Source organism: Typopeltis vanoorti, chromosome 23 (genome assembly GCF_054136105.1).
Source record: "Typopeltis vanoorti isolate ZY-2024b chromosome 23, IOZ_Tvanoo_1.0, whole genome shotgun sequence".
Classification (NCBI taxonomy): domain Eukaryota; kingdom Metazoa; phylum Arthropoda; class Arachnida; order Uropygi; family Thelyphonidae; genus Typopeltis; species Typopeltis vanoorti.
Window position 1 is genome coordinate 43,475,330 of NC_143571.1, and position 13,947 is coordinate 43,489,276.

At 37.3% G+C, this 13,947-nt stretch overlaps 1 long non-coding RNA gene across 2 annotated transcripts in view; it reads left to right on the plus strand.

Annotated features, from left to right (window-relative positions):
• LOC150093806 (uncharacterized) overlaps positions 1-13,222 on the plus strand; it is a 57,375-nt gene extending 44,153 nt beyond the window's left edge. For both annotated transcript variants that reach the window (XR_016550338.1, XR_016550339.1), the window contains exon 3: positions 12,696-13,222. This is a non-coding gene — a long non-coding RNA (uncharacterized LOC150093806). The remainder of the gene's footprint in view (positions 1-12,695) is intronic.
• The last annotated feature ends 725 nt before the right edge of the window (positions 13,223-13,947 follow it).

Here is a 13,947-nt window from a genome sequence, read left to right on the forward strand (position 1 = left end):
TTAGAGTGCTGTAGATTTTGATTATTGTGTTGCTGGGTGTAAGTTTCTCCAATGAATTATTAGTTTTTATCAGAAAGATAGGCATTCGGGTCTTCTGAGTTTGGAGGGCTAAGCTCCTCTTCCGTTATGCTATCAGGCACAGCGGCTTTTAAAGCGGCATTTACAGTGTGTATCTGCTCAGCCCTATTCCCGTATTCCAGGTTTTCGAGCGATTTTCGAAAGCGCCAGGTGAGGCTCTGAGAAAGAATGTCACCCAAGATCCTGACGCCTCGCCAGCTCCACGGAGAAAAGAAAATCTCTTTCTGAGTGGTCGGGTTTCTTACCATCGTCTTGTGGAAGATGGGTTCCTTGAGGATTTCAGGAAGGGATGCTGTCTTCACTCTGTGCTGGAGGTTTAGCTTCTTCCATCTTCGAAGGACATCTTTGTAGACGTTTGTTAGATGCACTGGCACGTGCGCTGTTGTAATTCTTAAGGTTTTGGAGAGAGAGAGAGAGAGAGAGAGAGAGAGAGAGAGAGAGAGAGAGAGATACCTCTAGTGGCAGAGGTGAAAATATATTCAGTGGTGCATTTGTGTGCTATTTCCTGTTGTAGGACATTAGGGAGAAATCGAGTGCGGAACGTTGTTATCCTGTTGTCAATAAAGGTCAAGTTTTGTCCTCCATCTTAGACAGAAATACATGGCTTGGAGTAGGAAAGCCAATTTGTTTTGTTCCACATGAATCAATAGATGGTTGACTTTATTTTAGTGTAAGCCGAAGGACACTGGTGGCTATTTGGTTGACAATTATTGTTCTCCCTCTTGTAGAGGCAGAGGCTCGTATTGCTGCCTTGCCTAGTACCTCCTTGAAACGTTTGTTAAGTGTTTCACAATTCCTATCCACATAAGAGTGCGTGTTTCCTAGGCAAACCCCCAGGTATTTGTTTTCCTCTGAGGACCAGTGACCAGACATTGGGGAATCGGTTCGGTTTTTCCATTTGCCACACCACAGTCCTGTGGTTTTATGTGCGTTTAGTTTGGCTCCTGAGGCTGTTTGGTATTGTTCGTATGCTGCTTGCATGTTATGGAAATCCTCTTCTTTGCGGGCTATAATTGTAACATCGTCAGCATATGCTGTTAGAGTTATGGTTTGGTAGGAAACTTTAGGACAGGATGCCCTAAGCAGCATGCTTAATCTACACAAAAAAGGCTCAATGGCAATTGTGTAGAGAAAACAGGAAAGTGGACAGCCTTGTTTAATACCTCTGATGTATGGTCAGTTATGGTAAGTCTGTTGTTTATCTTCATGCAAAAGTGTGCTTTGGCATACAACATCTTGATAGAATGGATGATGCCTGAGCCAAAGCCGAAGGCTTTCAAGCAGCTGAATAGGTACAGGTGTTCAATGCGGTCGAACTCTTTTTCTTGGTCTAGTGTTACAAGACCCATTGTTTCATTGTTGTTGTTCGCTATGCTTATGAGATTCCTTATGAGGTGTAGTTTTCGTGAATAGATCGTCCAGGGATGGAATAGCTCTGATGCCTATTTATTATTTCGTTCAGAGCGGGTTTAAGTTTGTTGGCAGTTGCTTTTGATATAATTTTACAGTCGGTGTTTATGATAGAGATGAGTCTCCAGTTTCCTAATTTCTTCGAGTCTCCTTTCTTTGGAATGATTTCAATAACAGCTGTTGTCATATTGAGTGGGAAGCCATTGGTATTCGCGTCGACAAATACTCTGTAGAGGATAGGTCCATGCTGTTCGCAGAAGAACTGGTAAAATTCAGTAGTGACCCCCGTCTGTGACAGGCGATTCATCTTTAGGTAAGGAGGTGCAGGCAGTTGTCAAATCGTGTAGTGTGATGGGGAGTTCTCTGTTACGCCTAGTTGTTGGTGAGAGTCTTTTCACATCGGAGAGAATTATATTCGTGGCATCTATAGATGTTCAGTTTGCTTGGTATAAATTTTTGTAGTACTGAAAGATATGTAAGAGGATTTCGTCTTGATTTTCTATGATGTTTCCACTATCTGTTGTTATAGCAGATATAGTGGTGCACCCTTTAATGAAAACAGTAAGAGAAGCAGCCAATTCATAACGAGGTGGTTTCGCATGAGCAATGTATCAAAAATACAGATTTTTTGGAAGAAAAAGCCTGCGTAGAAAGACAAAAAATAGAATCAACAAAGGACACAGTATTTCAATATTTGGATTTATGAAATCTAATTTCATTAGCTCACGTTATTTAAAAACAATATGTAAATAGCCCAGCGTAGTGCAAACGGAGCTTCCCCTGTATGACCAAACTGTAAAATAAATTATTCATTTACTAATTTACTCATCCGATATATTCATTACATCTATAGAGCCATCAAACGCACCTTCAGTCTAATTACAAAATTGCCTTCACCCTAGTGCAGAACTTACCAAAACATAAAAACTACAATACAGCCACCCAACGTATTACTATAGCACAATGCGTTTTATAAATGTACTGTCAATCCGAATCCAAAATCCAAAATCTAAAACAATAGCAAAGCAGCATCAACAAAAATCCCACTACTGAATGATCAGTTAATTATATTCGTTTTCAAGAAAAAGTAAACACGTTACTTGCTCAGAATATCTTGATGTAAGAATCTACCCATACGCAATAAAGAAGAAAACATCGTACCTGATGTCCCAACATGACAATTAAATATTATTAATTACTCCCACTTGTTGTGAAACCAACTAACCAAATTCCACTTAATATCTATTCTCGTTAGCAAGCTCAAAACTAGTTTCACCTTCAATAATGTGTGGACGAATTCGCTGAAACAGCCAACACATCGTCATTCATACTGCTGGCTTTCCATGTATATTACAGGCTGTTAGTGCTCCCCCCCCCTTTTTTTATATATTCCCAATTCTTTTATTTTATATGCGTTTTATTCCTGCCATGTTATATTCCGATTATTATACATTGGTTTTTGGTCAACAAAATCGTTCAAACATTTATCAAATTTTAAAGTTTTTGATTCATAAAAAAATGATTACTGTCAAATAAAACTATTTTTAACCCGTTCTCCATTGTTTCATTGGTTTTTAAATTCTTGAAGTTAATTACCTCGTCTTCTGCTGTTTTTTCATCACTTTGCCACACTTTTAATATATTCTGATTTCATCTCATCATAAAAGCCAATTCATCATTTAACATTTATTGAAAAAAATATGATATTTCATTCTTTTCAGCATTTTATGTGAGTAATATATAATTCTGTTTCAATGCAATCTTATTCGGTAACTTTTGTATTTGTAAATAATTCCTCACAGGAAGGGCTCAAATGCGATAACGTCTGAACGAAGACTTAGTTTTTACCGAAATGACTATTAGAGGTATTTTCTCCCTAAAACTTTTTTCCATGGGAATTTCTTATCAGAATATATCTATAAGCTATTTGCAAGCTGAACTCCATAAAATGGAATATGAGAAAATATGAAATTATAAATTTATAAAACTGCAATAAAGCAACATCATCGAGACATAAATAAGCAATAATTCAATGAGTATAATTTCATGACAACCGCAATACTAAGTTCCAGTAAGTGGCTCCATCTAGTAGAACTTCTCTCGCTTATTATTTAAACTTTATCACTTAAACATTCTCTATCTTAATATAAAAAAAAAAGAAGAAAAAAAAAATGAAGTAGATCATTGGATTAATTAGTGTGTTGCAAGAAACTTAGAATAATTTCTACTTGACTGTTAAATCTAGGTTTCCTATATTTTAAATTTACATTAAATTTGACATTGGCTGTATCAACAGAGACATTTAACTCTTTTCATATTGGGAGGAAATAGTCGTCATTGCTTATTCATATTTATATTGGTTGAATATCGGACGTAGTTTTATTTTTTTTTTAAAGGTAAGGATACCTCTTTTCAGAAATGATATTGTTGAATTTCAATATACAAGATCACTTAAATCCTGGAATTAAATGTACATAATAATAAAAGTATCAATGATATACTTTTAACTTTTAACTTCTATGGCTTGATGGACATCAATCCCTTGGATTGTTATCCCGTAATAAGTATTTTTTAATTGTTTAAATAAATAAAGTTTTGAGCATTTGGCTCGCCCTAATTAGGGCTGTATAGAAATATTTCAATCTGTGATCAGGGCCGCCTTTGGGCGTTTATGCTTCCATCTGTCTTTTTCATCGTAATCTGATGATTGGTTGCTATTTGGAGGAAAAACGTAAGTATGTCTGGCAGGTTTCCGTCTTGGTGGAGGATAGTGTACCTTACAAACCATGGGGCATCGAAGATCATTCGGAAGCATTTGGTTTGGATTATTTGTAATCTTTTAATGTTGCTATGGGAGGTGTGGCTCCACGCTGGTGAACCGTAAGTTAGTATGGGTCTGATGATTGCTTTGTATATTCTTAGTTTGTTTTCTGGACTGACTTTGCTTCTACGGTTGAGTAGAGGGTAGAGTTGAGCTATTGCTGAGTTAGCTTTGTTGCAGGCATGAGAGATGTGGGAGTTGAAGTTGAGTCGGTATTTTACTTCTTTTTGCAATGGGATATCAGTTTTGAACATCTTGACTGCTCCGTGATGGTTTGCTTATTTCCTTGTAAAGAGTATGGCCGCGTGCTTTTGTCTGCATTGACGTCAATTCTCCATTTCTGAACCATTTTTCAAGATTCGTTGCTGCGTTTTGTAGTCGTTGTGTGGCTAGGTATGGCCTGAGCGATCTGGTCAGTGTCGCCATGTCATCTGCATAGAAAGCCATGGTGGTTGATGCTGTGCTTGGGACGTCTGAGATAAAAATATTGAAGAGCAGCGACGATAATAGAGAGCCTTGCGGGACACCTGCTGTAATACTTCTTGTAGTGGATCTGAGGCCACGGAGTTTCGCTTAAAATTTTCGGTCTTTCAGGTAAGAGTCTATGATTTGGATGAGGTTTATTGAGTATTTTACAGTTATTAGTTTGTGGATGAGGCCTTTGTGCCACACTTTATCGAAGGCTTTCGCCACATCCAGAAAGATTGCACCTGTATGTTGTTTCCAATTAAATCCGATAGTTATGTATTCTATAAGTCTGTGGATTTGTTGAGTTCTGCAGTGACCAGTTCGAAAACCAAATTATTCTTTTGGGATTAGGTCTAGATTGTCCTTTTGGTTTTGTAGGCGTTTTAGTATTACTTTTGCAGCGATTTTCCCAAGGCCTGACAAGAGGCTGTTAGGTCTGTAATTCTGGGGAAACAGAGGTGCTTTCCACGGTTTGTGGACAAGGATTATATCTGCCTGCTTCCAGCGAGTAGGGAAGTAGATGTTGAAAGTTTATTTTTCACTTCTTTCAACATCTTTCTCTAAATCCAGAGTAATTTAATAAAAAGGTGGCACACCGTTTGGCAACTCCTATAGGTAGAGATGACCTTGCTAATGCTTCTACCTGGTATCTCCACTTGGGCCTGGCTCCCACTGAAGAGACCTCAATAGAGGTCGAACCTAGTCTGGGTAGTGGCCCTTGCCTTAATGCATAACATTATACATATCCGCAAGGAGATGTGTTTTGCATTATGGGAGATACTGAGATAGGAGTGATGTTATCTTGCTCCACCTTTGCAACGAGTTGCCCGGTGTTGTACCATCTTACCCCAGTCCTGAAGATACTTTCAGGTGCAAACTTTGTTTGCTCACACTTGGATAAAGGAGTAAACTAAATTTATTATAGAGTGGGGAAGTAGTTGAGTCTTAGCATCGCATTGATGATAGCCACTAGATGCATTATTGTTTTGTGAGGGAGTGCTTTTATAATTTTGTTTGAAATCTGATCAGGACCTGGTGCTTTTCTGTTGTTGAAGTTCTTGATAATTTGGTATATTTCCTTTGGCGTAGTATAGCTTGTGTTGTCACAGCTGGTGGTGTGATGAAGTGCATAGCGTACTTGCCTGTGGATTTTTTCAATAAAGCGCAAGTCCGCATGAGTGTAGTTTGGTTGAAATTGCAGCTCCATGGTGTCTGCAAAGGCTTCTGCATTTTCATCATCTCGGTAGACTATGCCTCTTTCTCCATGGATTGGTTGTATGTTGGGATGATCGCTGCGAAGGGCTTTAGTCATTTTCCATAATAAGTTGTCTTCAGTGTTTAAGGAGCCTAGTTTCCTCTCCCATAGTTGATTCTTATGGCCTTTGATCGCATATCGGACTAGGTTTGTTGCCCTGTTTAGCTCTTGTTTATTCTGGGATGATAGTGTTGCATGGTATCGATGTTTGATCCTGTTTTTGAGCTTGAGCGGTAATGGTGGAGGCTGTTGCAAGGTCAGTTTGGATTGTGCTTTCTAGTTTATTGATCGCTGTCTACTTCTTTGGGTGAGGAGATGGTCGGGACAGGGCCTGTGATGTTGCAGAGAGTTGCTTTGTGCCTCTTGAGATTTGTGTAGGATTGTCCGGGGATGGTTTTTGCTTCCCCGCCAAGGCTAAGCAGAACTGGATTGTGGTCAGCGCTAAGATCATTAATAACCTGTAACTGGTGTAGGGTGTTCCTGAGGATGGCTATATCCACCACGTTAGGTTTTCCCAGTTGTCCGTAGTGTGTGGTTCAACAGGACCTGCTATGGTGATGTTTCTTGTCATAGCGAATTTGTGTAGGCTCTTCCCATTGGTGTTTCTACTGTTCCACGCGGTATGTTTTGCCTTTAGGTCTCCCTCCACTATTGTTGCTTCGTTTGTGTCAAGGAGCTGGGAGAGGTCTGAGGCTAGGAGTGGTTTGCCCTCCAGGCAAACCACTCCTAGTTTGCCTGAATATAGTTTTAGACTACCTGGGCTGTTGGTATTTCAATTCCAGTTACTTCCAGGTTTGTAGTTGTTTTCTTGATCTCAGTGTATCTTATGCTTTTTCTAACAAATATAGCCGTTCCGCCCCCTGTCTGTCCTGCGTAGTGTGTAGAACCTTATTTTGGGGTCGTCGCAAGGCCGAAGGTGCGTCTCGTTGACTAAAAGGATGTCTATCTTATATCTTTCAGCAAATTCTTGTAGTTCTAGGAGGTTGTTGTTGGTTAGTCCGTTAGCATTCCAATATGCAATCTGTATTGAGTTAGCTATGGTAACCGTGTTATCCATTAATCATGGAGAAGATGACTTGTGTGTTTTTGAGGAATTTATTGGTGTCGGCCTGATTGGGATTTGTTTTGCTAAAGGACGTTAACATCTCTCCTAGAGTGGCAGTTAGGATTGCTGGGTTTTGGTTGTAAGATACCGGTTTGTTACTTGTAGAGACCGCAGATGCGTATGATTTCTCGGGAGTAACAGCCCGCGTTCTGATTTCTTGTGTAGTTCGCTTCTGAGTGGGCGGGGGTAGTGCCTCTCTAGCCTTCTGCAGGTTAGATGGTTGGAGTGAACATCCCTTGTAGTTTTGCTGGATGTGGGCCGCCACAGTTTGCACACTTAGCGGGCGTGGTTCGCGGTTTGACGCAAGTGTGCGAGGGATGGTTGTCACCGCACTTGTAATCCGGTTTACGTAGTTTTAGTGCATGCCCATATTTTGACAGCGATGTTATTGACCAGCTGAAGCCTTTCTTCTGAGAGGTTCGGTCTTGATGATTAAGCTGCAGACTATTTTATATTTTAAGTTAGTTTATTATAGGTGACTATCCTAAAAAAGGAAAAAGGAGTTTCGGGAACTTACTTGGACACAGTGCAGAGACCTACCTCCCTAAAATACCATTCATCCACCACTGGTCCTCAGTGAGGATGGGGCCTGCCGGCCATCAGATCTCTGCATATTTCATACAGAGGGGGGGGGGAGATAGTAGGTCTCGAACTATGTTAGTTCCAGTGCAATGCGAGCTTCCCGAAAATCCTCATAAAATTCAACTAGGCAGAATCTAAAGGAATACGTCCGATCACACGACAGCAAGAACCATAATACAGATCACTACTCATATCAATGATATCATTAATATCATTGATATCAGCAGTGATCTGGATTATGGTTCTTGCTGTCGTTGTGATCAGACGTATTCGACGTATTCCTTTAGATTCTGCCTAGTTGAACAACAACAACAACGTTACTGGCTTGCTGGGTGAAGCATAAAATGCTTTTTGTTTTCCCCTTTGTCTGTGTCTGCTGCTTAGTTGTTCATAAGTTTTTAAAAGAACTGGGCGATGGACTGAGTCCTTGACTCTTTATCCCATCATCTGAATGAAGAAAATCTGTGTGGATGGGGTTTATTGAGCTAAAAAGCTCTAGTCATGGCAGGAGGGTAACGGCAATAGCCGAGCCTCAATTAAAACTTCATTGCCTACAGCATTGCCATCTGTTACCCTGGAAACTCACACCGCTGCTTAGTTGAATTTTATCATTCAGATTTTAATGTACTCATATGATAAAAAAGCGAAAGTATATAAAAATAAATTCTAAATAAATGCCTATTCAAGCAAGTACAAAAAATCTTTAATTATGTAAGTAGAACATTATACTTTACAAAATATTTTATTCTTATCTTAATAGAAATAAGACCATATAATGAACAAGTCTAGGAATTTAATTTCTTAAACTGAGAAATTATTTTGATGCGAAGAAAGTTCGCCGCGTCCTCCGTCCTTCATAAAATAATCGAAATAATCATAAAATAATAAAATAAAGAATGAGCCATACAGCTTCATTTCGGCGACTTAAAGTGCATAGAAATAGTGCATATTAAAGATCCAACATTATTTCAAAGCCAAATGTATGTAGAAACTTCGGAAGTTTCGAAATGTTGACCAGAGAGCTTACGATAATACAATCATCAGCATTGCAGTTGCCTTAACTTCGACTGCTTAAAAGACACGTGAGTTATCCAAGCGTTAATTTATTCGTTTTTTATTACTTCATTTGATAAAGGTTTCACTGACTTGACAGCTATTTCAAATTGGTGGTTCTATTGAGCAGCGCTCGTGTCTTTTAAGTGGTGCAACCTAATAGTAAATGCAAATATTCATTCGATAAACATTTCCTGGAAGCTACACATACTAAATTAAAGGGTGGGAAATACAATTTTCAACATAAATCTTCCTAGATTAATAATTTATGATGCCCGAGTTGGGTACATAATCATTTCAGGAACCTGTGGGACTGGTCTACTTTCATTTATTTATCTTATTTTATTATTTATTTAATTTTTATTTATGTATCTAGGGATGTCATATAAAGTCTGCTAATGAAGCGTCATCGTTCTCCGTAAAAAAAAAAAAAACAAAAAAGCATTTAGCCGAAATTTAGTGACGTAATATTATTACCCCTCTGGCTCCACATAATTTTCAAAAGATGCTTCAGTCGTCATTGTGGTAATGAAAGTGCTTTGTTGTACTCCTGTGCAAACTTTATAATAATAAGAGTTGCGTACGTGTGACATTATCCCTAAATTTAGAAGTGGGCTCCATTTGTTCATTTTTTTAATCTCTCGTAATGAAACAGGCATAATAAAATAAGGAATAACAGAACAGCCAACGAAAATGATATATTTTTTTTTTTAAATTTACCTCTTGAATTTACCAAATCGGTAAAATAAAGGGACGACATCACTTGACTATGTAGAAATTGGGAAAATACAAAAAAAAAAAAAAAAAAAAAAAGATTAAAACGAAAAATACAGAACAAGGATATGAAAAAAAATGAAGGAGAGGACAGCTATGAGTGTGAATATACGTACTTCATACGAGTATATGTGCGGGGAGAAATCTTCGTATTCACTTATTTCGACAACCCTCCGATATTTGCTCAGTATAACAATTGAACAGCTCTTCTTTTCATCCTGCTAAGGTTGTTAAGACTGCTATTTTAAGCTTATTGAGACACGAGAAACCTTTCCAATTCACACATGGGCAAAAAAAAAAAGGCACTGATGATAGCGTACACGTGATTAATAGACATAATATCTTTCCTATAGATTTCGTTTCTTCAGGCGTAATTCCAAACACCTCAAACTAATCTAATTCATACATCTGCTGTTATATATTTTTGTGCTCCACTGAGTGAGTCTTCAACTGTGAGGACGATATCCCCCCCGCCCCTACGGTGTCAATTATTCCCTCGTAAACATAAAACGAACCTCGAAGCCATTTGGCAATAATGCTACTTGTATACCGTAAAAGGCACAAAAATGAATTTTAATAAAAAATCATCCTGCTTATGCCACTAAAATGGATTCAAGTCTATTACTGGAAAGCTAATAACAAAGACCATTCGATGTGTTGTTAGGATATAATTTTAGGATGGAATCGGGATCAGTAGTCCACATAAAAAAGAGATGTATTACACAAATTCATTACATGTTACGATGATGAACAAATATAGTAAACCATGTTAACTGTTCCTAGAGTTTATTTAACTTTAATAGACATTCTTTAGATTAATAAAAATATTGAGTTCGAGGGATTTCTACGAGGGTGGTCCGAAAACTTCTCGGCCTAACTATGAAAAATCGAATTTATAATTTCGAAATTATTTTCATTTTTCACCATAATCTCCCTTAAGACTAATACATTTATTCCAGCGATGCTCCAGCGCCATGATCCGGTCCCTATAGTGGTTCCCAGTTAGATCTGCAAAATACCTCTACATCTGCGATCACCTCTTGATTCGAAGAAAAACACTGACCAGCGAGGAGGAGTTTTAGTTTTGGGAAGAGATAGAAGTCAGAAGGAGCCAAATCTGGGGAAGAGGGAGGATGTTCCAACAATTCATGGTACAAATCCCTTAATTTTCCCATTGCCAAAACACCTTTTTGGGTAGATGCACTGTCCTCATGAAAGATGATTTTTTTTATATTCCCCGGTTATGGCTTTATCTTTTCAAGGTAATTAATAAACAAAATACCTTTAGCATCCCAAAACACCGATGCTATGACCGTTCCTGGTGAGGGAACCGACTTCTGTCCACTATTTTGACGGCTTTTTGGATTCTGGTGTGTAATGGTGAATCCAAGTCTCATCCATAGTAACACATCGTGAGCGAGGTTCTGAGAAGACAAGGAGGTCTGGTGTAATTTTGGCATTGCGATTTGATTGACATTATCTAGAGACTAAACATGGAACTTTTTTTCGAGGTATTCAAGTCCCCAATAAGCCTTACGGTGGTCTCATACCTGATAATACATCTCATTACATCTATAGTGAGGGTTCTTTTATTCACATTCATTTATTCACATTCAAACAGATACGCTGTCTAATAATATTGGTAAATTACATGTTAGTAAATGGCACCATCAGAGCAGTCTGTATACACCATGCACAATAAACGCCAAGGAGTTCCAGAAGCTACACGTGTCTATAGCATACGATCGTGACACATTTCTGCAATTCCATCAGATTCACAAGAACGGGAGAGTATGTGTCTAGAAATCTCTTTCTGACCATCCAAGAGACACTCAAAGGATTGAGATCCGGTGCGGGATGAATCATTCTAGTAAGGTAAATTAACTAAATTTTAACATTAATGGAACACTTGGTCGTTAAGGATGGTAAGGAAGTTGTATTACTTGTAAGAGATATTTAAACTGATATTTATCATTCATGATTTCATGTAACTTGAATCAGTTTTCCAGTACCTTGGTATTCAATATTGATGTTCCTTTCTTCATAAACTTATCAGTAAGTGAAGAACTTCTAGAAATTATTCCTATGCACGATAACCGCTGGAGTTGATATTTTTGACGCCCTTATGGAAGTTTTGAATGAATACAATTTTCCGTTAAAAAAGCTAGTTTGTCTTGCAACTGATTGTGCTCCTCCTGTCATACTGGTGTTGTTAAAGGAGTTGTTACAAATTTAAAAGAAAAATGCAAGGAACAAGGTAATAATAATTTTCAATATTTTCATTGCATTATTCATCAGCAAACACTATGCTCCAAAGTTTTCAATATTGGACATGTCCTAAAAAATTCAGTAAAATTGTAAATTATATGCGTGCACGTGGGCTTAATCATCGCCAATTTAGTAACTTTCTAGAAGATATAGAAATTGAATATAGCGATCTACCTTATTATACAGAAATTAGATGGAGATTTCCAGTCACAAAGGTTTAAAGCGATTCTTCGAATTGCTGGATGAAATTACCATTTTTTTTTAAATCGAAAAATTATGAATGTGAAATATTAAAAAATTATGAATGGATAAAGGACCTGGCTTTTTCAGTTGAGTCAACTTAGTCTTAATCTAAAAGGCAAACATCAAGTAGTTACCATGTTATTTTACAATCATTATTACAAAAATCATCGAAATTAAAATTTTCACAATATGCTATTCAAATTAAGTTATTAGAAAGTGAATTCAAAAGAAGATTTTTAGATTTTAAGAAATATGAAAATGAGTTTCACCTATTTATTTTTCCTCTATCGATTGATGTTGAAACTGTTGATGACAATTTACAGTTGTATGTTCGGTAGCACATATTTATGCGAACAACTATTTTCAACTTTAAGGAATAATAAAACTGCGGAAAGATCAAGATTAACAGACCAGCATGTGCAAATAATATTGAAAATAACTCCAACTCAACAAATTCAACCAAATTTTGAAGATTTCCTTAATGAAAAGCGTTGTCAAGTTTCTTCAAAAAAGATATATATAATTTTATTTAAATATATAAACTTTATATTTTGTATGCATTTTTCTAACATGGTTGTATTTTGCACTTATATACTCTAATGTTAATATTAAAAAATCTGTTTCCTCTTTATTTCTAGATTTTTTTTCTCTGTTGCGGCCCGAGGCTTGATCAAATTCTTAATTTGGTCCTTGGAGGTAAACGAGTTTGACATGCCTGTTATATACCATTCGGTGCTGAGTCGGAGGCATAATTCGTGGCAATGCACCGTCAGGGACATATTGCTTCGGAAACTCTGGTTGAACTAAATAGACATCATTTAACCTGTTATCATCTATTGGACTTGATGATTCCATCGATCCTACGCGTATCTCTTCAATCAGTTGTTTCAGACTACACTGCAAACATAGCCATAGCATTTTCTGCTTATGATGACATTCGATGAGACCATTCTGAACTTGAAACAGTACCACATTGTAATTCTTGTGGAACAATGGCATCCAAGATACCTTTAAAATCTTTTTGACTTCCTTTCGGACCAAATGGAAGATGATAGCGGGAATCAAATGAATTTGTTGGCTGCTCACCTCAGATCATAGATTTGTCATTATAGCGCACACACACACACGCGCGCGCGCGCGCACATTTGAACTTAGATGCAGTCTTGCAGAGACTGTCTATTGCCTATTTAAGACTGGTGCCTACTATGTGTCATTAGTCGTATTACTAGTGGATTTCATTTAGTATGGCGAGGTCTCTAATATTTTGGTCGCCTAGGATCATCTAATACAAAAACAAAAAATGTTTTCAACTTCTCTTTTTCTGATCTTGAGAAACATAGTATATTGGCAGCTATAACAGATGACTGCCAATTTTGTTTTAGCCAGGATAGTCTCACGTCCGCCTGCGCTGCCACCAATACGATGACAAAGTGCAATAGAATAAAAGCACTGATAAAACGACTCTTCTCATTAATTTTATTTTCGAGTTCTAAACGCACGTTAATGATTTCCCAAGATTATTTATCGTTTTCTATGATGTAAACATCGATTTCATATCTGGAATTACCTTTGCTGCATTACGTTTGACAAATACAGCTATAAATTATTATTCCAGTTTTTAATCGAAGCTCTCTTGAAGACATTCTTTATGTTGGAGTCTGATTTTGCTAGCAAGTTCATATCTGCTTTTCATGTAAACCTCTGAGTAATCATTTTCGATTATATCTGCTTTTATTAATTAATTTTTAAAAAAATGAGGAAATGGGAATAAATTGATTTACTCATTTTAAAAATTTCATTTGTATGTGAAAATAGGCTAATTAATTAAATAACTGTAAATAATGGCCTTGAAGTGGCTTTATTCATTTAAAATTATGGAAAATATACAGA